The sequence below is a fragment of the Protopterus annectens genome, chromosome 16.part0, assembly GCF_019279795.1.
Source record: "Protopterus annectens isolate FY-2018-M chromosome 16.part0, PAN1.0, whole genome shotgun sequence".
Classification (NCBI taxonomy): domain Eukaryota; kingdom Metazoa; phylum Chordata; order Ceratodontiformes; family Protopteridae; genus Protopterus; species Protopterus annectens.
In genome coordinates this window covers 104,352,435-104,375,970 of record NC_056750.1, presented here as the reverse complement: position 1 = coordinate 104,375,970, position 23,536 = coordinate 104,352,435, and positions in this window count along the sequence as shown.

Sequence of the window (23,536 nt, the reverse complement as noted above, 5' to 3'; positions counted from 1 at the left end):
GATTCATTTTTCCACTCCTTAACAGGCAATCTCCTGTAATCAGAGATGACTGAAATAGTTATTTAGCAACAACAACCAAAAAGAAAAATACCAGTGAGAAACAGCTCAACTTTCAAGAATTTAATAGACAAAAGACTATCTCACTTCTCTTAGCGCCTCGGCCAACAGCCTTTACAGAGTAGAAAAAACAAGAAACACATTTAGAGTAATATATATAGTAAAAAACCAATTAATACATTTGAACAATCAATTAATTATTCAATTATAAAATTTAAAACTTTAAAGTTACACTAGTCATATAAAACTGTGCCAATTACATTCCTTATTGAGTTCATAAGGACTTAAAGTGTTATATTTCATAATCAATACAGACTCCTTTTGTCTTAACACATTTTTTTGAAGAGTAACATTATTAAAATGTAATGGTACATGTTCTAAAATAGAAACTTTCATACATTCTAAATTGCCATCATGTTCATTATTAAAATGTTCTGCAATTGGGCTATTCATCTTTTTATTCCTCACATCTCTTACATGTTCCTTTATTCTCTGAGATAAAGTACGTTTAGTTTCACCAATATAATATTTCTTACATGAGCAAAAAATAACATAAATAACCCCTGTACTAAGACAGGAGTATTTTGCTCTATTTAAGAATTTTTTTCCATTGATTTCTCTTATTTCCTCATTTATAAAAGGACATATAGAGCACTTATTACATGGAAAAGTACCTACTTCATTAATGTTGGTTAATATGAGGTTTTGTTTTTCCCTATATACACTATGAACCAGGAAATCCTGTATATTTCTACCTCTCTTGTATGATATCACCAATTCTACATTCTTCAATGAAATGATTTCTTTCTTAACTAAATCCCAATATTCTTTTATTATATCATTAATCATTGGAGAAAAATTTGTATATTTGGTTACAAAAAATAATTTATCTACATTCTGTACATTATTATTATACTGCACAAAATTATATTTATTTTTAAATTTTTTATTACCAAATACTTCATTATAACTATTCATAACATTTGATTTATTATAGCCTCTATCAATAAACAAATTAGCTGCTTTCAAAGCTTCATTAGCTGCTAGAGAGGCATCACTGCTCAATCTTTTTATTCTAATAAATTCTCCATAAGGAATAGCTTTTAATGTGTGTATCGGATGACAACTAGTACCACACATTTTCCAATTCATCTTATCAAATTTTCTATGTATACTTGTAATGATTTTCTTACCATTACATCCCGTAAGTGAAATATCCAAAAAATTAATTTTATTTCCTATACAAGTATCATCAAATTTAATACCAAATTCATTACTATTCAAGTCATTAATGAATGTAGTAGATGAATCATACCCCCCATCACATACAAAAATTAAATCGTCAATAAATCTATAGTAACCAATGACATGTTTTCTGAAAAAAGGGTGATTATAAATGTACCTATTTTCAAAAAGACCCATAAATAAGTTGGCATAAGCTGGGGCAAAAGCAGCCCCATTGCTGTTCCCTTAAGTTGTCGATATAAGGTGCCATTAAATTCAAAAATATTATGGGTCAAGCAGAACTCTATTAGTTCCACCATAAAGTGTGTTTTAGGGTTATCACCCATAAATGCTACTACAGCCTCCAAACCAAATTTATGTATTATATTCGTATATAGACTCACCACATCCGTGGTAATAAAATACATGTTTTCTAACCAACTAACATTTCTAATTTTATTCAGGAAATCAAAGGAATCCTGAATATATGAGGGCAACAACAACTTCTTTTAAAAGATGTTCATGTAGTAAACCACACAAATTGTATGTAAAGAACTCAAAAGCAGACACAATTGGAGGTCTCTCCAAATTTTTATGTACCTTAGGTAGGCAAAAAAATTTTGCCACCTTACTATTTTTGACTATAATTTTATTATCCACATCTGTTTTAGTGAAATAATGTAATCTGACACCCTTATAAAGCAAAATTTTAAAATCCTGTTCCGCTTTTAAAAGAAAAGTACTGTCAGTCACTAAATAGGTTTCTTTTTCACTTAAATGTTTCATACACATTTCATAATAATCACAAGTGTTAAGAATCACCAATTTCCCACCCTTATCTGATGGTTTGAAGACAATATTATCATTTTTACTTAATTGCTGTAATTTATACCATTGATCCTTAGTTAAATTAAAGCATTGTTTTTTACATAAAAAGTCTTGCAGTTCTTTATCTAATAAAGTGTTAAGAAAGGTATCTAATCTTTGAATATTTGCATTCTTACAAGGAGGCAATAGGAAATAGTTATTGTTTCAGAGGTCCCAGTAACTTGCCCTGAATGCTCCAGGTGATAGTATTCCATGGGGTGGAGGGAAGAACTTTCATGAATGTTGCCCTAGGGGCAGAAGTGGTCCGAAAAAACATGGCTTTCAGAGACCATTCTCTGGCAAGAGCACTCCTTAAGGTTTTCCTGGCTGCTACTCTCTCTGAAGGCAGTCAGGATGCTTAGCTCTCCCCCTTTTAGCTTAGGAGGCCATCAACACAGACTCCTGGGTGTTGAAAATCATTACCAGAGGTTACACTGTCCCCTTTCAGTTTTTGCTAGTTATTCACCAAAAATCACATCTGGGTGTCCCACCCCTACAGCAAATAAAAGCAGCAATAGAAATTCAAAAACTGCTAGTAAAATGAGTCATCCAGGAGGTTCCACCAGACCAGAGAGGATTCTGGGTTTATTCAAGATTCTTTTTGATGCTCAAAAAAAACAAGGATCTCAGGCCCATATTGAACTTAAGCAGGTTAATTAAACCTGTTCATAAATCAGACTAAATTCTGGATGGTCACAGTGTAGTCCATTATACTTCTGCTGAGGAGGGATGACTGGATATGCTCAGCTGATCTTCAGGATGCTTATCACATAGAAATAAGCTAGTCAGTCTTGAAGGTGTCTGCACTTCTGGGTGGGAGCCATCCACTATCAGTTTTGAGAGCTGACCTTTGGTCTCATCACAAGTCACAGGGTGTTCACCAAATGCATGGCAGTGGTAGTAGCCTAGTTCAAGCTGCAGGTATTCTGTGTCTTTCCTTACCTGGACAACTGGATCCTTATTATGACTTCAAGGGCATTGTTAGTTCTAGTAAGAAAGTCCTTACTCCATTTTTGCCTATCCTTGGGTATTGTGGTAAACTTTCAGAAGTAGAAACTGCAACAGGTTCAGACCTTAGAGTTTATAGGTTGCCATCTGGACACTACTACTCACATTGCCAGACTTCCTCTTTCAAGGTTGTTCAGTACCAGGCAGGCAGGTTGTTCTTCTTCACAGGCTACCCACTTTTCTAATCTTTTGTCTCCTTGGATTTATGTCACTAATTCCTCTGACCAGGTTCTACATGAGGGTTAAGTTCAGTAGACTCCTTAGGTCCAGTGTTCTCTCAACAATCACTATGTAGTATCCAAAAAGACTGATGGAGGTTTGTCTCATTCTCCCACAAATGGCCCCAAGGATCCCCTATGCTTTCCTTCCTTCCTTCCTATTCCCTTGATGTCTAGATTATTTTTGAAATCCAAGATGATTCTCATAATCCCATTCTAGCCATACCAGAGTTGGTTTCCCCTGTTATGGCCTCAACTTAGAAATAAGACCCTCTCTTTTATGATAGCATCCACAGTTGTTGCTACACCCATCCAGTCAGCCTTACTCAAATACTGTCCTTCTGGCTATCTGTATGGTTTCTCTAATCCCAGTACTGACAAGGGGCCCAACATTCCCACCACAGGTTAAAAAATGAATAAAGGCTGCTCAGGAACCTTCCACTAGAAAAAAATTTCCAAAGCAAATCGCAAAAAGATATACATATATATAGTTTTGGGCAAGTGTGATTACAACTGATTCATCCGTAGCCCCAATTTTTCAAGTGCTGGCCTTTCTTAAAGTGCAGTTAGCAGCAATGTTCTCATTCCATGTAGGATTCAACACCTCCTCACTAGTGTCACATAATCTGTGTAAGGTCTTTCTTAAAGGAATTTAATATTCCACACCCCTATTACATTCACTGTCTCCTGCTTGGGGTTTGAATCGTATGTGTTATAAAAGACAACTCCCTCCTTTCAAGCCTGCAGATTTCACTGACATGAAGGTTTTGCCTAGGAAGACCCTGTTTCTTGTGGCAATAACATCAGCTAGACAAGTTTCAAAACCACAGGGATAATCTTGCAAATACTTCTATTTGATATTTCACAGGGACTGCGTCACTTTAATAACTAACCCTTCTTTTATACATAGAGCTGCCACACAGAGTAATTTGAATACATTTGTTTATCTGCTGCTATTCTTTCCTAAATCTACCAGCCAAAGAGAACACTATTTACACTGCTTGGATATGTACAGATAGCTTAGATTTTACCTCAACAGAACCAAAGGTTACAGAAAAACAGCTACAGTTACAGACTAATATCAACTAAATCTATTGTTCTGGCAAGATCATAACTTGCATTTTCAAGCACTTTGGCTGTGGAGTTGATGTTTTCTATTATCGGTGATCATCAGCCATTATGGGATGGGGAATCTTTTGAACGGGAATGATTTAGCATAGTTAAAGAAAGCAGGTAGTGTCTTTGCTGTTACTGTGAAGCTAAAGATGTGCATTAGAGGGGAGACAAGCAATCTGTACCTCATTTTAAAATCAGGTGTATAGTATACATGGCAGTGTTTTACTACATGTTTTCTTGAGTATGTCTTTGACTTGTTTTCCAGTTATGGCTTTAAAGCAAAATGGGCATAGTTGAGAGTTGAATGTAATGGACTGACAGAGGTTGCTAGGATTGTAGTTTGGAATGAGAGGATAGATGGATTGTAAATATTAACCAGTATGTCTTGCAGGGGGTTAGGCAGGATGGATGTTCTGCTTGTTGATTTATGAAATAATGTACTGCTGGGTATAGGCTTTATGGTGCTCCAGAAAGTCTTAGCTTTGACGTTTGTAATCAAATATAGCCTTTTTTCTTCCCCAAGTAGACTCATTTTTCCCACATAAGCACCTTCAATGACAGCAAGACCACCACTGATCCATGCAGGAAGCAGTCACCACTAGAAAATCCATCCAGATTATAGAATATTTGTAAACCACCATTTTTATAAGCACCATTAGTAAACATAATAGTCCTCCCTGGAGGATTTGAGTGATTGATGGTCAGCTAGAACTAACTCAAGGCTGGGCATATAAGCATCCCTGTTGAGGAATATCATCCATTTTATTAATTTTTTTTAAGGAAATTTTGATATTTTGTTTCAGGAAAAAATATTTGCAAGGGGTTAGGGTTAGTAACTTCTGACCCAGAGACTCCCCATACTCTGGAATAGACTGCCCATACATGTCAAGCAGAGTGCCTCCTTGGCCCTCTTCAAAAGGAACCTTGACGACTCGGGGATCACGTCAGTCATCCTGCTAGACAGGGGTCCAGGGAAGTAAATATTGTGGGAAGAAATAGCCAGGGAATTGTTATGGCTAGGCTTGTATAGGCCCTAGGGCCAATAACCTAGTACCAACCTATGAACCTTGGTGGTTGTCAGTAAAAAAATTACTTCAAAACTCTCAATTTTATTCAAGAGATAAAACCAGCTTGTCTAGGTTATACTACCACTTGTCAGGCAGTCTTCTAGGTAGAAATATGGACCTTGCTAGCAGCTCCACAGTTCTTCACTCCCCATCCTCAGTAAGAAAAAGTTGTACTGCAGCTTCAATCTTGAAGCCAGCTTCCTCTTTGCCTCAAGCTGATGATGAGTGACACTGATGTAGCCATTTTGCGTTTCGCAGAATGCGCTTCACCCCACTGATGTTGCTTTTCAGGAAACTGCTAAGGACTGAGCAACAGGCAAGTCTTCTGCAGCTGTTTGACTGTTTTCTTCACAGGAGGGAGCAGACGCTCTGAAGAGGTGCCTGGACAAAGGACTGTCATTTTGGGTTGCTCTTTTCAGTTGGGTTCCCAAGTAATAGATACTAGTCCTTCATGAAGCCACTTTGAGGAGCCTGAGTCCTGGAAAAACGGGCCATTTTTCTGGGTGCTGTTTTTCAAGGTCTCCCAGAAAAAGGAATCAGAATGTTAGGTATATTTCTTCAACTCTGACACCTGCAGCTGACAAGGAGATTGGCTGAGATTATTTAAAGCCTTTCAGCCTTTATAATCTGTCTCCTCCATACAAAGAAGAGTGGATTTTCCTCTTTCTCATACTCTTGATCGTCTCCCTGAGGGACAAGAACTAGATTGCGTTTTCCCATGTTTCTATTCCTCAAAATGGTGAATCTGGCTGAAGAAAGTTTTTCTTCTGATTTTCCACCTGAGGAGTTACCGTTTTTCTTAGGGTCTATATTACCAGATTGAAAAACCATTTCAGCGAACACCACAACACCAACACGTATAGCGTGAACTACGGTAATGGTGAACGTTCAAAACCGCAAAATGTCGAAGTGTCGTGGTTGGCCCATCTGCGGTATAGCTCTGTAAGGTAAGTGTGCGATAGTTACGGACCTTAGGGTTAGGGTGCAGGTTAAGGTAAGTGCATAGATAGGCAATGTATGTAAGGTTTAGTGTAGTGTTAGAAGTAGGGTTTTAAGTGTATGTGTGTGGATTATTTGTTTTGTTTGGGTATATGTCTGTAGGGCAAGTGTGCGATAGTTACGGACCTTAGAGTTAGGGTGCAGGTTAAGGTAAGTGCATAGATAGTAATGTATGTAAGGTTTAGTGTAGGGTTAGAAGTAGGGTTTGATTAGTGTATGTATGTGTTTTATTTATTATGTTTGGGTATGTAGTATGTAGCGCGCGGTGGTGTTGGCCGACTATGACAATTCGAGATTTGAATTTTTGCAGTTTAGGGGGTTCGGCATATTTGCGGTTCGGGCTATACGTTTCGGTGTTGTGGTGTTCGCTGAAACAGGTTTTCGATTTGGTAATATAGACCCTTTTCTGATACTATTGCCAGAATGAAAGAGTTATTTTACTAAGAACAAAAATAACAGAATCCAAACAAAGATAATATACTGTGTTACAGCTGGACTTTTTTCAACCTGTAGTTGTCCCTTTTGTGTTGCTTTTCTTACAGCCAGCAGTTTGCCTGACAATCTCCTGCACCCAAGAAGTCTGACAAATTATGCAAGGTTGCCCAGATTCACAAATTCCTCTTCAAATGCTAGATTCCTGCAGCCATTTCTCTGACAAAACCATCTTCTGCCAAACATCTTTTGGAAGGTAACCTTATTTCATCTGACATATGTACTAAAGTCTTTGATAGGTTTGGGGAAAATGTACTTCTTTCACATTAACCTTTAGCATAGTGAATTTCAGCCTCATATGTCTGCTTATGATGGCTTTCTTTGATGATATGAAAAGTTAACATCTGACTGTCCTTCTTCAGAGACCATTATATCTCTGGATTTGTAATAGCTTGTATGTTTCAGATAACTAAATACTACTAAAATGTTCTTATGACACTGCTGCTGATGTATCTGGAACAGCTAATACTGGGTCAGTGATGAGATTTGCATGGCTGCTTTCACAAAATTTTCCAGATGTGAAAGCTGAGCTCCTGATTGCTCCTCTGGATAAAGAGATGTTATTTGGACTTTCTTCTGCAGAAGTCTTCAAAAGATGTAAACAAAAGGAGAAAGTTAATTCAGAGGTTACTCATTATTCAACTCTCCATACCAAAAATATAATATAAACTTACTCCATTTCAAGCTCCTTTTATAGGAATCAAAATAGTCTCAGCAAGGCAAAATCAAACACAATTTCACAAAGCATTGGCAATGAGGGTCCTCCCAAAACAAAGGACAAGCTAAAAAAGACAACCAACTATGGCTCATCATGCCCCCTCCCCCCGGCATCTCAGTAAAACTGTTGAAAATCTAAGTTTTCACTTTCCCCTGTAGCACCATAACTTCTAGCATACGTGTTCTAAGGAGTATTCAAAAAAAGGCTACAACTGTCAGTGAGAATCCGTTTCTCTTTTTCAAGAGATTTCTCTAGAGCTATCCTAGATCAAATGCTATCTCAGGAGGTTATAGAACCTGTTCTTCAGATCAAACAACTCTGCAGGCAAAGCTTGGAACTCACTACCTCAAGACATTACAATAAACACTACCCTTTCTAAATTTAAGAAAGCCCTCAAGCAGTACTACTTAACTCATTGGCTCTGCCCCTGTACCAGGCCTGATTAATACCTGGTAACACTGGTACATCTATGTATCTTTAACAATTCTTTTTTAGTTGTGTCACATTAATCCTACTGTTTCGTAAGCAAAACTTCCAGATGTAAAGCATGTCAGATGTCCTGTACTTTATGTGGCAATATGATTGTAAATTAATGTACTTTAATGTGTTGTATTTAAGTCTCTTTCTCTGTATTAAATACTTTGGAGCTTTTCTCCCCGGGCCTCTGCTGAAAATGGACATGTATCCAGTCGGACTATCCCAGTCAACAAGTGTAAAATAAAATAAAAATAAATGAAAATAAAAAAATAAATGAGGAAAGGATTTTATTGAAGAATCTTTCTGGTGCAAAAGAAAGAAGGAACCAGGAAACGTCCTACACTTACTTTTTTTAAACCTTCACATCAAAATTTTCTCTCTACAGCTCGGTTTCCTCTCATCCCACCTTTCAGTTTTTCAAGAAGCTTATTGTCACATCCCAATTCTCAAAGTTCAGACTTTTTTTTTTAAAGGATTTTTTTTTTTTATCTCTGGTTTACACTTTCAATATTCTGCCTTACTCTTTAAAAATACGCTTGGAGTTGTAGCTAAACCAATGTGCCTGGCTCCTGCAATAGCCCATTATGTGTTGCAGGGCATTCACATTGTCCCATATTTAGATAACTACCATATTTTTGCAGACACTTTTACAACTTGTCAAGAATCTCTGGGCTTTCAGGTGAACATAGAGAAATTTTCTCTCATTCTCACTTACAGGATAGTGTTTCCTGGGTACATCCCTTATGATGGCTTTTACTCCTCAGGACAGTGGAATTTTACAAGGAACACTTTCTGTTATTTTCCAACAACTCTCAAATATCTGTCAGGGAATATTACAGGATTCCAGGTTTTGTGGCCTGCTACAATCAGGATTCCTCTGGCGAAACTTCACATGAGGAAAATTCAGTGGTTCCCAAAATCAGTTTGGACCCAACATCAGCACCTCCTTTTATTTTGGTATTTGTACAAAGGGAAATACTCTGTTGGATACATAAAATGTTGCTCAACCCAGGTCTCCCCTTTTCCCTTCCTGACTCCACCCAGATATAATCACAGATGCCTTAGACTTTGCTTGGGGAGCTGTATCCAAAGGAGTGAACATTCAAGGTCTGTGGAAAAAACACAACATATCAAAGCCCATAAATGCCAAAGAAATTATGGCTTTAATAACTGTTGTCAAATCCCTAAAAACTATCTTTGGATATCAGGCCATCTACTAGCAATCACAAATAACACCACAGAGATGTGATACATAAACAGGGAGGAACCAGATCTTACCCCCTTTGCAGACTGGTGATAGTAGCATGGGAACTGTCAACTCAGCAGGATCCAACTCTCCTGGCCATTTATATTCTGTCAGAGTGGAATGTTATAGCAGGCAAGCTGAGTAGGACCAGAACAGAACCCCCCCCCATGGAAGTTACGCCTGGGATCTTCTAGGAATTGATCCAACTGCAAGGAACACACAACGTAGATATGTCTGCCTCTATTCACAACTGACAGTTAAAAAGAAGTTATGCTCCAGAAATCCTTGCACAAAGGTGTGAAAGACAGATGCTTTTTCATTCTCTTGCCAGAGATGGTTCCTTTGATAACCAGTGTTTTTAAAGATTTGGGACACTTCAAGGATGATATTGGTACCTCTCTTTTGGTCTGGGCAACAGTGGTTCTCCCATCTTCTCCAGCTGGCCAACAGCAATTACTACAAGTACCCGCACAAGATGTACTTACTCACATAGGACAAGGGGTTGTTGTTACACTGAAACATTCAAATTCAACTCACTGCTTGAATGATAGAATTTCAATAACTTTTAGGTACTTATTTTCTGAGGATATGCAGCAAGTATTAAAAAAAAAAAAACTAGGAAACGTGCTACTAGAAAATCTTATCTGGCTAAGTGGAAAAGATTTTCAAGTTGGTGCTAAAGAACCAGAATCATTTTAAGGCCCAGATACCAGATTGCTGCCTCCTATACCGAGCCTCAATAGACCTACTACACATTTGCAAGTCCAACGGGGTACAAACACCCATTCAAGAGATTTGAATCTCTTTTACAACATATATAGAATATGTTAGAAAAATAGATATGTATCACAGAAAATACTTCTTTGGAATTGTGTTCCTTCTTCATATAAAACAAAATACTCCTCTTGTACTATTCAAATGTAATATGGACAAATAAATAGATAACAGCAGATTTATCCTTGGTTTGGCACCTTTGTCCCTCATGGATAAGGGCAACCTGTAAATATTCTTCTTTTTTGTATTTAAAATATATGGGGCATGAACTTCACGAGAATGTATGGCCAAGTGTTTAAGGATCCTCGTGGATCAATAGCCTGGTAAGTGAACCTCTGTTTTTGCAGTATATGTGTGTGTGTTAGTCTCTGACCTTTCTTACTCTTCTATCATGATTCATTTCACAGCGATCTCTGCTTGCCTGCCTATGGATCCCATTTCTTCCCTTCAATTGTTGAAAGGGGCTTTACATATCCATCAGCCTAGAAGACAGGTAGCTCATTTGATCTGAATTTTGTACAGGAGAAACTTACACTTTTTCCGTTTTAACCTGCTCATGAGGCTGATTTGTTCTTATCTTAGAAAACAGTGTTACTTATTGCTGACTTCTGTAGGAAAAGTATTTGGGTTTCCAGCTGTTATAGTCATTCATCCCTAATCATCTGTCAAAAATATATGAAATATTTCTTTTGTGCCTAAAGTGGTTTCAAAATTTACTTTGAGCCAAGATATTTATTCCCATTTTCTATCCAGAACCAAAAAATAGAGGAGAAAAAATGTCTACACACACACACATATTGGATGTACACAGGCAACTCAAACACTACATTGGCTGGACAAAAACCTTCAGGAGGTTGAATCAACCTTCCTATCAAGGTAAGGAAAAGGGAAAATCAGTGTCAGAACAGACAATTTCAAACTAGTCATCTCATGCTATTGCTTTTTTTCTTTTACTTTCACCATAACAACACTTTCAGGGCCCACTCTACCACAGCTTTGGCTACTTCTGTGGATTTATGGAGACTGGTGGACTCAAGAAATATACCAGGGGCAGCAACTCTGTTAACCTATGGACACCTTTACCGAGGACTATATATTATACTCTTTCTTTAGGTCCAGAGCAGGCTCAGATAGGACTGTTTTGCAGGGGCTCATGGACTCGGATCCTTCTTCCGCAACTCTGGTATACATAGCCATATAGTTTAGGCTACTGCAACAGTAATGTAATGATGAGCACAGTGAGGTTGTGTAGGTAAATGTACCATAAGAGATTACATTTGAATAGATCTCTGTTGTACTAGAAATAACCTCCCCTCCAGCCCACTTTTATTATGCTTTATATAAGGCTGTGCATATTTTCTTCCTTTCCTTTTCTCCTAGCCGATACTTATCTGTCAGGACTCTTGCCCCCCCCCCCCCTTTATTCTGAGGCAAGAAATCTCTGAAGGTTTGGCAGCCTAACTACTGACTTAATACAGCTGCTGCTCTCTGTGGATATGGCATGTATAAGGTGACATAAAACTTTGAATACTGGACGCAAGTCAAATCCTTGGCAGGGTATAACCAGTACAGTTTTGGCTGCTACAGAAGTGACCTATTCACACATATAGTGTTCTGGTAAGCTATCTACACAACTGTACTACACTCTCATATTTCTACCATATTTTAAATTTAATTTTTTTTATTCTGTCACACTCCCTAGCTATCCCTTCAGAAGATATGTCTTATCTTCCATAACTCTCAAATAATTCTCTTACCTCTTCCTTAAATTCCTCTCTTTTTAACAAAGTAAGAACTTGCCGATGTATCATTTTTACTTCACTGCCCTGCCTCTTATCTTAGTCTTTTATTAGTGCATTCCCAGAAATAGTTATTACATGTGTTTCAAAGCTTTCAATTAGGTACACATGTTCTTGTGAAATGTAATTTCTATCCAAGCTTTCTGTCTTGGGGAATAATATCTAAAGTCTATCTGAGCTCAGGCCAGTAGATTCATGTCTCCCAGTCAATGTATACAAGTACAGCACAGGTAACTGTATCCACCTGTAATACTAACATGCCAGTCTCTTTAGAACATGTGCTGAGGCTAGTTGGGTCTAAATGCCCTTGATTATTATGTTTTTCCCTAATAAAAAGAACCTGGTAGTCTTGTGGATCTCCTCTACGAAGATTACCACATCTTACCTTTGCCGATCTTTCTGGAGATAGGAATTATCTGGTAAAGGGATTACACAAGGCATGATGGGGGGCTGACAGCTTGACTTACTGTACTTTATCCCCACTTTTATACTTCTAAAGATAAACCACTAGGAAGTTCATGGGGATCATATTTGCCTATCTTCTACTGAAGCTGGCCAAATGGGAGGTTAGGATAACTATGTGCTCCTGTGGTAAGCTGGCCAAATGGGAGGTTAGGATAACTATGTGCTCCTGTGGTAATCTCTGAAGCTTGATATTGCTGTAGACCCATTTTCCACAACTAGTCTAGGCCCCCAGACTTAACCATGCATCTTAATAAAAGGAGTATGGTGGGATAAGGTAGAATTTCATACAGGACTAAAAGGACCCGGTCTTTGTCTTTCACTAGTTTTAGTGTCCTAATACATGGCCCAAGCAGTATTGTGTGAATTCTGTAATGTACATTCAAACACCATCTATAAAGGAGATGGGCCACACTCTGTTGATCCAGCAACCCCCAGCATTATACGCCACACTAACCAGAAGACTGCTAACTGTACTGCAGTGACTGTGAATACTTGCCTTTGAGACTCAACCAAGGGACTACCAGACATTCCCTCTGGAATATAGCACAATGATCAAGGTATTCCTCTACAATTTAAGAGGTAGAATACAATGTACATACATGCTCTGTAACCTCTTAACAGCCCTGAATTCCTTGTCCAATAAGCAAAAGGCTTGAGTATAGAGGGTAGTGGATCTGAATATTTACTTTAAAATGTATTCAGAGTTGTATATTCTACATCCAGTGGATGGATGTATAAGGCCTAAGAGGAGTTTCTTTTCAAACCAATGCTCATAGTTATGTCTGGCCTGTGTGGAGATGTCTCAAGCTACATGCCTTGATGGATGCAAAGTTCTGTCTGCCTTTCTTTGCACCAGAGCTGCATTAGCAGGGAATTCTCAGCCTTATGAAATAGCATCCTGTATTAAAGAGGATCATCTGGGCCGGCCACGGTGGTGCAGCAGTTAGCATTGCTGCCTCACAGCAAGAGGTTCTCCAGTTTGATCCTTGGCTGGGGTGCCTTCTGTGTGGAGTGTGCATGTCCTCCCTGTGGTCGCTTGTGTTTCCTCCAGGTGTTCCAGTTTCCTCCCACATCCCAAAGACATGCTGTAGGTGGATTGGACACTCTATATTGGCCCTAGGCATGAGTGCACGCATGTGTGTGCCTTCTGTGGAAGGTTGGATGCCAGGCTGGCAACTTGACACTGTAGAAAACTCCACTGCCAATCATGAGTAGACAGGTGATCCGCTGTGGTGACTTCTAATTCGAAAAAGCCAAAAGAAGAAGGTTAAAGAGGATGGATTGCCCCCAGGCATTTGCATATGGTTTGAAAACAGGTTGTGACCTATGACAACCTATCTCCTTTTTCCTGCATTAAGGAAAGTATTTGGGCAAAGACATAATATTATGGACAGAATGGATGATAAAAAGCATCTTTCTCCACAATGCCCTCAGAAATAGGTTTAATGCTTGGGCCCTAACCTCACTGCATAGGTTTTGCAGTACCTTTCTTGGACATTACTCTGTCAAAAAAGCCAAAATCATAAGGTTCTATTGGCGACACCTACCTGACTGCCATACAAGGAGAAGCTAAATAAAAAAAACAACATCCAGGCAGTAAACGGTGTAATCGAGAACTCCAGTAGGTTAAGCACTTTTGTCTATTCTCATTTTGTGGACTTCTTCAGAACCTCTGATAGGCTACCTTTTAAGGTATGGGTTTTTAACCACTTATAAAGGTTTTCTCATTTAATCACAAGCTAATATTGATATGTATGAAATATCACTGGTAGACCTTTTATTGGTTTACCTAAATGGTTCATGTATTTTAATGACCCAATAATGAAGGGACAATGAAGGGGTCTGGCAAACACAGGTTGCCACCACAAAACTATTTGGATTAAATGACAACATATTGATCCTCAGTGGAATTAAAACATACACCCAATTTAGTTATGATATTACTAATTTAACATTGTTTTTTAAGGAATGCAACAAACACTTGCAGTAGTTACACTAGAACCTGTGCTATAACAAGTGGATGTTATGTGATCCTATCAGTCTCTTATTGGCTGAGCTTACTATATCCCAGGATGCACCACTACCAGTCCCCCAGATGATCGCTTGCTAAACAAAAAAAAGACGGGTCTCGCCTTATTGAGCTAGTAAGTGTTTTTTTTTCTTACTTTCCTGTCAGGATTTCCTAAAATTCACAAAAAGCTGTTTTAACAGCTATCTCGTGTTTTTGTGTATGAGTGAATATTTTTGTGGTAAAATATTTGTGTGGTGATTGTGTATTGTCTGACTAGAGGTCCCATTTGAGTTGAAGCGCCTTCCCCTGTCAGTCCGTTGTCTTTCAAGTCCCATTTATTTTTAGGGGTTCTTGGATCCTTTTAGTCATACTTTTCTATTTGTGACAGTCCTTGATTTAAAAAGAAAAGAATTTTTCTGTGATAGTTAGTGTGTTTTGTCTTTTGCTAGTTATTCACAAAATTGGTTGCCATAATGTCACAGGCTCCTAGGCCTTCAGGTTTTAAGAAGTGCACTAAGTGCAGTTTCAAGATGTCAATAACCGATGAACATTCTCTCTGTGTGTACTGTTTGGGCGCCAAACATTTGCAGTCCTCCAAGAGAGGAAAAATAAACTTATTTTAAAAGGCCTTATTAAACCCTCATTTGAAGAGGCTTTTAGCTTCTTCCCTCTCCTTCAAGAAAAAAAGAGCGCCTCTCCCCCCAGCCAGCCGGGAACCGACCGCCCAAAGACATAGGCAGGCTAATTATCGAGTCGATTCGAGCCGGTCCTCTAGTCCCTTGGAGCTCTCTTCCAGGTCATCAAGGATGTCAGATTCGACATAGACAGGGTACTCCAAAGACTTTTCCAGTCCCCAGTCTTTCAGAAATTTGTTACCCAATGCTTTGGCTTTGATAGCCCCATTCCATTGCCATCCTCCTCCGACCCGCCGTCTGGCCGGAGCAGGTGCTGATGGAGCCAGTAGAGATCCCAAGCCTCCCTTCTTGGTGCTCGGCGCGGACACTTCCTCTGCTATCATGGCTCCGGAGACTGGACCCTCCCAGGATTCTGGGGTCCGGCCTTCAGAGCTATGAGGAGTGCCTTGGCCAAATCTTCCACCTTCCCTGGGCATGGAGACTGGGTCTTTGGCAGTTCCCCTGTCTCTAGCAGGCAGCAGGCCTGGCCTGGCCCCCCCCCACTGGGGGTTCCCTCCTCCTGAGGGTCTAGTTGTCTGGGAGAGCCCCCAAAGGAAGATCACATGCAGAGGAAGCCGTGGACTCCACACTGATCTTGATGATGCGGAGGGGTCCCAAGTCGCCCCTCGGATGATGTCTCATTTGCAGACATTCTAGAGATCCTCAAAAACAGGGCGGCTGGAATTCCAAACCCCTCCGCTGATGAGTCGGTGTTCCTCAAGGCCTCCGCCTCCTGAGCTCCTGGATTTGGTTTATCCAGATACTGTGTCAGTGCCTTCGCCTGCCCCAAATTTTTTTCTCTCCCCCACCCCGAAGGAGTTCTTAATAAAAGGCGTGGCTGTAGATGCCATGGTGGTGGCATCTGCTACCCAGCAGGATGTGGCAGAGGCTTCAACGTCCATTCATCCTCCTAATAAGGAGTCTAGGAGCATGGACCGCACGAGAAGCGCACCCCTGACTCAGCGGCCTTTACTCTGAGGTCCCTGAATTATTTGGCACATTTCACCAGACTACAGAGAGGGAAGGTCTCAAGGAGCTCTCTCTCACTCCTCAGTAACCCTACCCTGAGCAGCTAGCCCAGTGGTAGCTCTCAGTTGGCTATCCCTATTACCTTCTAACTAACTCCATGAGGCTCATTTCATTCATGCAAGGGGAAGGGGGGCAGGCGGCAGGCACAGGGCGTGGCTCTATGAAGACAAGCTTGATGGGTCCTCTTTGTTTTTGACCCAAAAAAAAAGACACTTACCGCTGTGAGCAGGAGGAAAGACTTTATCTGCCATCCAGGCCAAAAAAAGAGGGGAAGATGTGTTTCCGCAAATCACAGAAATTCTTTTCTCAACAGCAGGAAGATTCCCTTCCAGAGGCAGAGCAGCCTCCCACACTCCATGAGGGATTGCCCACCTAAAAGCCTGGGAGTCTATTTACAGGACACAGATGGGTGCCGATTATTGCCGGAGGTTACACCATTCCCTTCACATGCCCTCCCCACCGTCCAAAAATCCCGGACCCACCACCCAGTCAAGGGAAATTGCAGCCCGAGAAGCTTCAAAGCTGCTAGAAAAGGAGTCATCCAACGGTCCCCACAGACCAGATCGGATCCGGAAATTACTCAAGGTTCTTTTTAGTGCCAAAAAAGACAGGGGACCTGAGACCCACTAAACCAGTCCATCATGAAGTCCAAATTCCGAATGGTCACTTTACAATCCATTCTCCCATTGTTGGAGAAAGATGTTTGATGTGCTCCTAGATCTCAAGGGGGCCTATTTATCACATACCGATACATCAGGCGTCCAGGAGGTATCTGCACTTCAGCCTGGGAGACAGTCATTTCCAATTTTGTGCACTGCCCTTTGGTCTGACCACAGCCCCCAGGGTGTTCACCAAGTAGTGACTGCTCACCTGAGGAGTCTCGATTCCAAGTGTTTCCCTATCTGGACGACTGGCTCCTGACTGCCACCACCAGGCATCTACTACTAGAGAACCTACAAGCCACCATCTCCTGGGTGTTTCAATTACATTCAAATGGTCAAAGTCTGTCTTGTTGCCTTCAGCAGAGATAGACTCAAATTAATGCGGATCTTCCTTCCGGATACAAACATTACAAAATCAGGTCTGAGCCCTGCTTCTAAGATCCAAAGCCCCAGCCAGGATGGTCCTGCAACTTTTAGGTTCAATGTCTGCCACGGTTCTCCTAGTTCCTCTGGCAAGGTTGCACATGAGGATTCTCCAATGGTCTTTTCAAGATCTCCTCAATCATCACATACCTCCGCTGGTGGCTTCTGCCATCCAATCTGAATCAGGCGGATGCCTCCCCAGGGGTGGGGGGGGCATTGTCTGGGCAGGTCAGTTCAAGGTTCTTGGCTTCCCCCTAAACATCTCTCCATATCAATGTGTTGGAAATGAGGGCTGTACTTCTGTCCTTACAAGCCCTCCACAAGTTTCTCCCTCAAGGCATTATCGCCATCCACACAGACAACATGTCGGTGGTCTGGTATCTAAACAAACAAGGAGGGACCAGATCTTACCCTTTGCAGAGAGGCCATGAGGGTGTGGGAATGGGCAGTTCCAGGCAAATCCAATATATTGGCAGACAGACTGAGCAGGACTATTCTCTCCTCACTCAGTGGTCTCTGAAAGAAAACAGTAGCAGCTCAGATTTTCAAAGGTTCTTTCCTTGACCCCCCCCCAAGGGGGGGAGACACTACGGATGCTCTAGTCAACCTTGGCCAACAGGACTGCTTTATGCTTTTCCTCCAATTCCACTCCTCCCCAAAGTCATCCAGAAAGCTTCCCAATTGGGGTCAGAAATATACCCTGGACGGTCCTTGGTTCTTGGATCTAATTCGACCTTCTGGTTCATCAGTCGGGACAACAGCACCAGTCCCTTCACACTTTGAAATTAACAGCTTGGCTCCTCCACTTCCGACTATAGTCAGAAATCACACCTTAAGTTATTCACATTTTATCTTCAGCCCACAAACCCATCACTAAGAAGTTGTATCATAGTAAGTGGAAGAGGTTTGCTATCTGGGCTCAACTCAGAGGATACCAGAGGTCTTGAAATTTTAACATCCTTGTTTAATCAAGGATCTTCAGTCTCTACTATTAAAGTCCAACTAGCAGCTATCTCCAAATTTCACGATTCCACAGACCCACCGTTGATGAGCAGCAGATTATGTAAAACTTTCATGAAAGGTGCTGTGCTTTTAAGACCCCAGTTTTATCTTGATTTGGTACTTCATGCCTTAACATCTTCCCCCTTTGAACCGACTGCTACATGTGAGTTGAAATATCTGTCTTGGAAAACTGCCTTCTTAATTGCAATTACCTCTGCAAGAAGAGTTTCAGAACTTCAAGCCCTATCTATCGAACCACGATTTTTCACAAGGATAGAGTATCACTTAGACCTAATCCATCTTTTGTCCCAAAAGTTTGCTCTAATCTCTGTCTCCAACAATCTTTAGAGCTACCAGTTTTCTTTCCAAAATTTTCAAACAAAGCGGAATACACCTTCCATACATTGGATGTTCACAGGCAATTGCGCTTCTATCTAGATAGGACTCAGCAAATTCGGAAAACAGATCAATTGTTTGTGTCCTTTTCAGATAATAAACTGGGTAAAACCATCACTAAAGCTACTATTGCCAAATGGATCAGAGATTGCATAACTCAAGCTTATTCCTCTTCGAATAAACAACTTACAACATCTGTCAAAGCTCACTCTACTAGAGCTATGGTTACCTCTATTGCATTCCATTCCAAGATCGCTATTTCTGAGATTTCTTGGTCCAACCTACTCAGGAGTGTTTTCCAGTGAGCCACCCAGGATTTAGTAACTTCAGATGTTTGGGATCCATCTGCCTTGGAGATCAGAAGAGATTGAACGGTTTGGGTTCTACTGTTTTTTATCTTGTATCATCTGTCAATGTTATATAAGCATTGCATGCGTGTGTGCATGTATGTGGACAAACTAGATCTGGGGGACTGGTAGTGGTGCATCCTGGGATAAACCCATCAGTCAGAATGTAGGTGAGATGGATCCCAAACATCTGAAGTTATGGTGAGTACATAACTAAAAGTTTTATTGCTTCTACTCTGGTACTGGTCCTTTTTTGGTTTACAGAGTTTTGACTGGATAGTTTTTAGGGGATTCATATCCAATTGCTTATAAATGTTTTCCATTTACTTATAGGCTGACACTGGTACATATGCAATTCTACTGGTTTACCAGTTTCAGTTTTTCATTGGTTTTGCATGATCAAATTATACAGCTAAAATCATTTTGAATACTCTGACCCTAAGTAAATCATGAAAGCGGTATATACTTCTCAGGAGAAATTTACCTGGCACAAGCATGCTATCTTGTAATATATGAACCTTTGACATAACAGGATGTCAAAGTCCAAATGAAGAGTGAGAGATGCCTAACTTAGAATGAAGTCAACTATGTAAGCCTGCATCTCTTACTCTGCAAAATGAAATTTGCTGATACAGGTGGGGAAGGGCAGTCCATACACCATTTAACAAACAGATAACCTCTCCAGGAATACAAGCTACAGTTGGTCACCATGGCCAATTGCCAAACCCCCAAGGTCTGCCAGCATAAGGGGTAAGAATGAGTTTCCTTGTTTGTTTACCAGGCACACCACAGCCACCCTGTCTATGTGTACAGAACAGCACCCTGAGGAAGCCTCAAAACACCTGTGTGGTCAAAATGGCCACATTTCTAATATATTTAGATGCAACTCAACTTCAAAGGTACCAGACACACTTAACAATCCTGCCCTACACTCCAAATCCAAAGGCAGAGGCATACATGCTATCACTAAATGGCAAAAGGGGACGCCAGAGTGAACTCACTAATGGAGGCAACTGCTACTCTGAAATTTCTGATGTGGTCTCAGGGAAGCCAAAAGACTAGTTCCATTCATACCTTAGCCTTGACTGCAGTAGATGAGATGGTGTGCATACTGTGCCAGACAGAGTTACTGCCATGACGCCTAGAAATTCTAGAGACACATGAGGTGTGATCCAACTCTAAATGAGACACAATTCTCTGCAAGGCAGGGGATTAGAATAATTTGTGGTGAGAGTTTGCTAGGAGAATACTGCATGCAAATCTTGATACTGTTTCAGTGATTTATGCTTCTAGGAACACGTGAACAGTAGCATATCAGAACTGAAGCAAACTGAAGTACACAGCAGTCAGCAAAGGGGGTGAGTAGTATGGTTGCTGTTGTATACACACAATTCTGAAGTGCTTTAAGTGAGAGTATCACTGCAAACATTTAGCAATGACAGATACTAAAAAGGTTGCTACCCATTGTGTGTAGGGGGTGATGCCAGTCTAAGTCTTTAGGACTGAGAGAAGTAGGTTGTCTAAAGATGATTTCCCAGTGTCTCTTAAGTTACCTAAATTGGAAAAAGATGAAGTCTCCACAAAAGTTTTGGATACCCCCACAGAGAGTTAGGCAGAAAAAATGACCTGCAGTTACCACATTGTTCTGGAATCTGTCTTAGGTGGGAAAGCTTGCCTTTGTCAGATGTAGTTGAGTAGTCTTTCCTCTCATTCTTCCTGTTAAATCTATTACTTCACACAGAAGCCAGAAGATATGCAGATAAATATAAAGGAAAAGTACAAAATATGCAATATATTGATAACCCAAAAAAGTTTTACAGAGAATTGGGAAACAAGGTAAAAAGAATTAAAAGACCACCAAAAAAAGAAGAGATAGATATATTTTGGAGAAGTAGTTATGAAAATCCCATGGAACATAAAGATAATAAATGGATAGAAGAACTAAAAGAAATAAGAACTTTAAATGTACAGGATATGAACTGGGATGAAGTAACAGCCAGAGCGATTGAAACAAAGTTAAGAAAAGCCTCCAGTTAGAAAACCCCAGGCCCAGATGCAGTACCGAACTTCTGGTTAAAAGTATTAACATCTTTGCACAAAGATTTAGGTATGAGTAAGAACTATTTGTATGCACACCCCTGAACAGACACCAACCTGGCTAACAACAGGAAAAACAATGCTCCTTCTTAAGAATGAACCTGCAAGCTACCCTAAAAACTATAGACCAATAACTTGCCTTCTGACGAAGTATAGACTATACACTGGAATTGATGCCTACAGTGTTTATTGCCATTTAGAAGAAAACTCAATTATGTCAGTAGAACAAAAGGGCAATAAAAGAAAGTCATATGGAACAAATGATTATTTGTTGTTAAATAAAGTCATAGTGGAGAACTGTAAAAAGGGGACGAATCTAAGTATGGCATAGACTGACTACAAAACGGCATTTGATAGTACCCCACATTCATGGACAAGAGTGCTTAAAAATGTATAAGATACATCCTACACTGCTTGACTGCATTACAGTGACCACGAGACAATGGCAGACCATTTTGCAATTAAAGCCCAAACGAACTTCGCACGTGAGGCCGGTGCAAATGGCCAAAAAGCAAAGTCCAAATCCAAAAAAGAGGCCAGCACCAAGGGTGATACCTGAGTTTATTGCAAACTAAGTGAAAATTCAAACCGGTTTCGGCAGTCTTGCCTTCATCAGTGAATACCATTATCATCATATCACATTCTTTATATACATCCAGCACAATGTCCCAATTAAGTAGTTAAAGAGACAGTAATGTCAAGAAGCCAGTAATGATAAAAACTGGAAATACCTCTATTGTATATGAATGAACATTCTCATGTACAATTATTTAGTCTTTTGTATACTGGTTATAAGTGGTCATTTAAACCAGGAGAAAAAAGAGCTCCTAGCCTAATGATCCACATCCTTTCTTTGTCATTCAAAGTACTGTGCCTCCCTAACCTATTCACTCTATCACCCACTATCTTATCAATAATACAAAAATAGAATATTGCTGATTTGTGATCACATACATGTTTATAAAGTGCATTTGTTTGTTGCGAATGTCACTAAGGTGTTCAGACATTCTTATTCTAAAGGGTCTAGACGTTTGTCCAACATAAAAAGATGAACAGGAATATGTGGCCAAATAGACCACCCAGACTGTTCCACAATTTGCAAAATGCTTAATCTTGTGTACCATGTTGGTATTTTTACTAGAAAACTCCTTAGATTTAGGCATATATCTACAAAAGGAGCAATGTCCACAAGAAAATGACACAACCAGCAAGTCCCCTGTAATGGTTGATTGTTCCAAAGAATGATTACCACCCTTTGATTTATAATGATTAAAGTGAGACCCCAGTGTACGTCCCCTGTGATATGAAAACTTGCATTTATCTGTAAGGAGACTAGATAGTTCCTGATTAGCCAGAAGGATATTCCAATTTTTATTAATAACATTTCTGATGGCATTAATGTTCCTGCCATAGGTAGTAACAAATTGGATACTATCCACTAAGGTACTCTTTTTTTTTCTTTATATTGCAGTAATTCTGACCTATCTTGTGCATTAGCCCAATTACTGGCTGAAAGGACAGTTCCTGGTTTATAGCCTCTAGCTCTAAATCTATGTATTAAATCAGTCTTATGATGTTCATAATCAACATTGGAAGAGCAGATTCTTTTGATACATAGAAATTGTGACTTTGGAATGTTCCTTATAATATGATCAGGGTGTAAACTAGTTGCCTGTAAAAGGCTGTTATACTCTGGATATTTGCGGAAGACCTGGGTCGACAGAGTATGGTCTTCGTTTCTACAAATTTTGAAATCAAGAAAATGAATTTCTTGGTGATGCATATTGAGCATAAATTCAATACCCCACTTGTTTTCATTGAGGTATTGGACAAATTCCAAAAGATATTCTGTGTCTGCCCACCAGACCATCCAACAGTCGTCCAGGTACCGCTGCCAAATATCCATCTCCCCTTGAAAAATATTGTGTAATGTATCATATATAAGGAATTGGAATCTGGCATGGGGTTGCTTACGGAACCCTTATCGGGATTCCTTACTTAATATCTACAGCCTCTTCTGACTATGGTCAGATCCAGGATCAAAGACACGACAGAATTTCTGAGGATCCTAAGTGACACTCGGATTGAATAATGTGTACATTGGATTTCATGGCGTTATATACTAATATTCCACACTGGGCTGGAGGCTTTGGAATATTGTCTTAAAGCAGATATTTATCCACCAGGATTTAACACTCTACTTATTTGCATGGTGGAGCATGTTCTAACTAAGAATGTGTTCTATTTCCAACAAGAATGTTACTGGCAAGTCCGTGGCACAGCTATAGGAGCATCTTTTGCCCCCATATACGCGGATCTGTTTATGGGCCTATACCTCCTATACTAGTGAATCTCATGTAATTTCCTA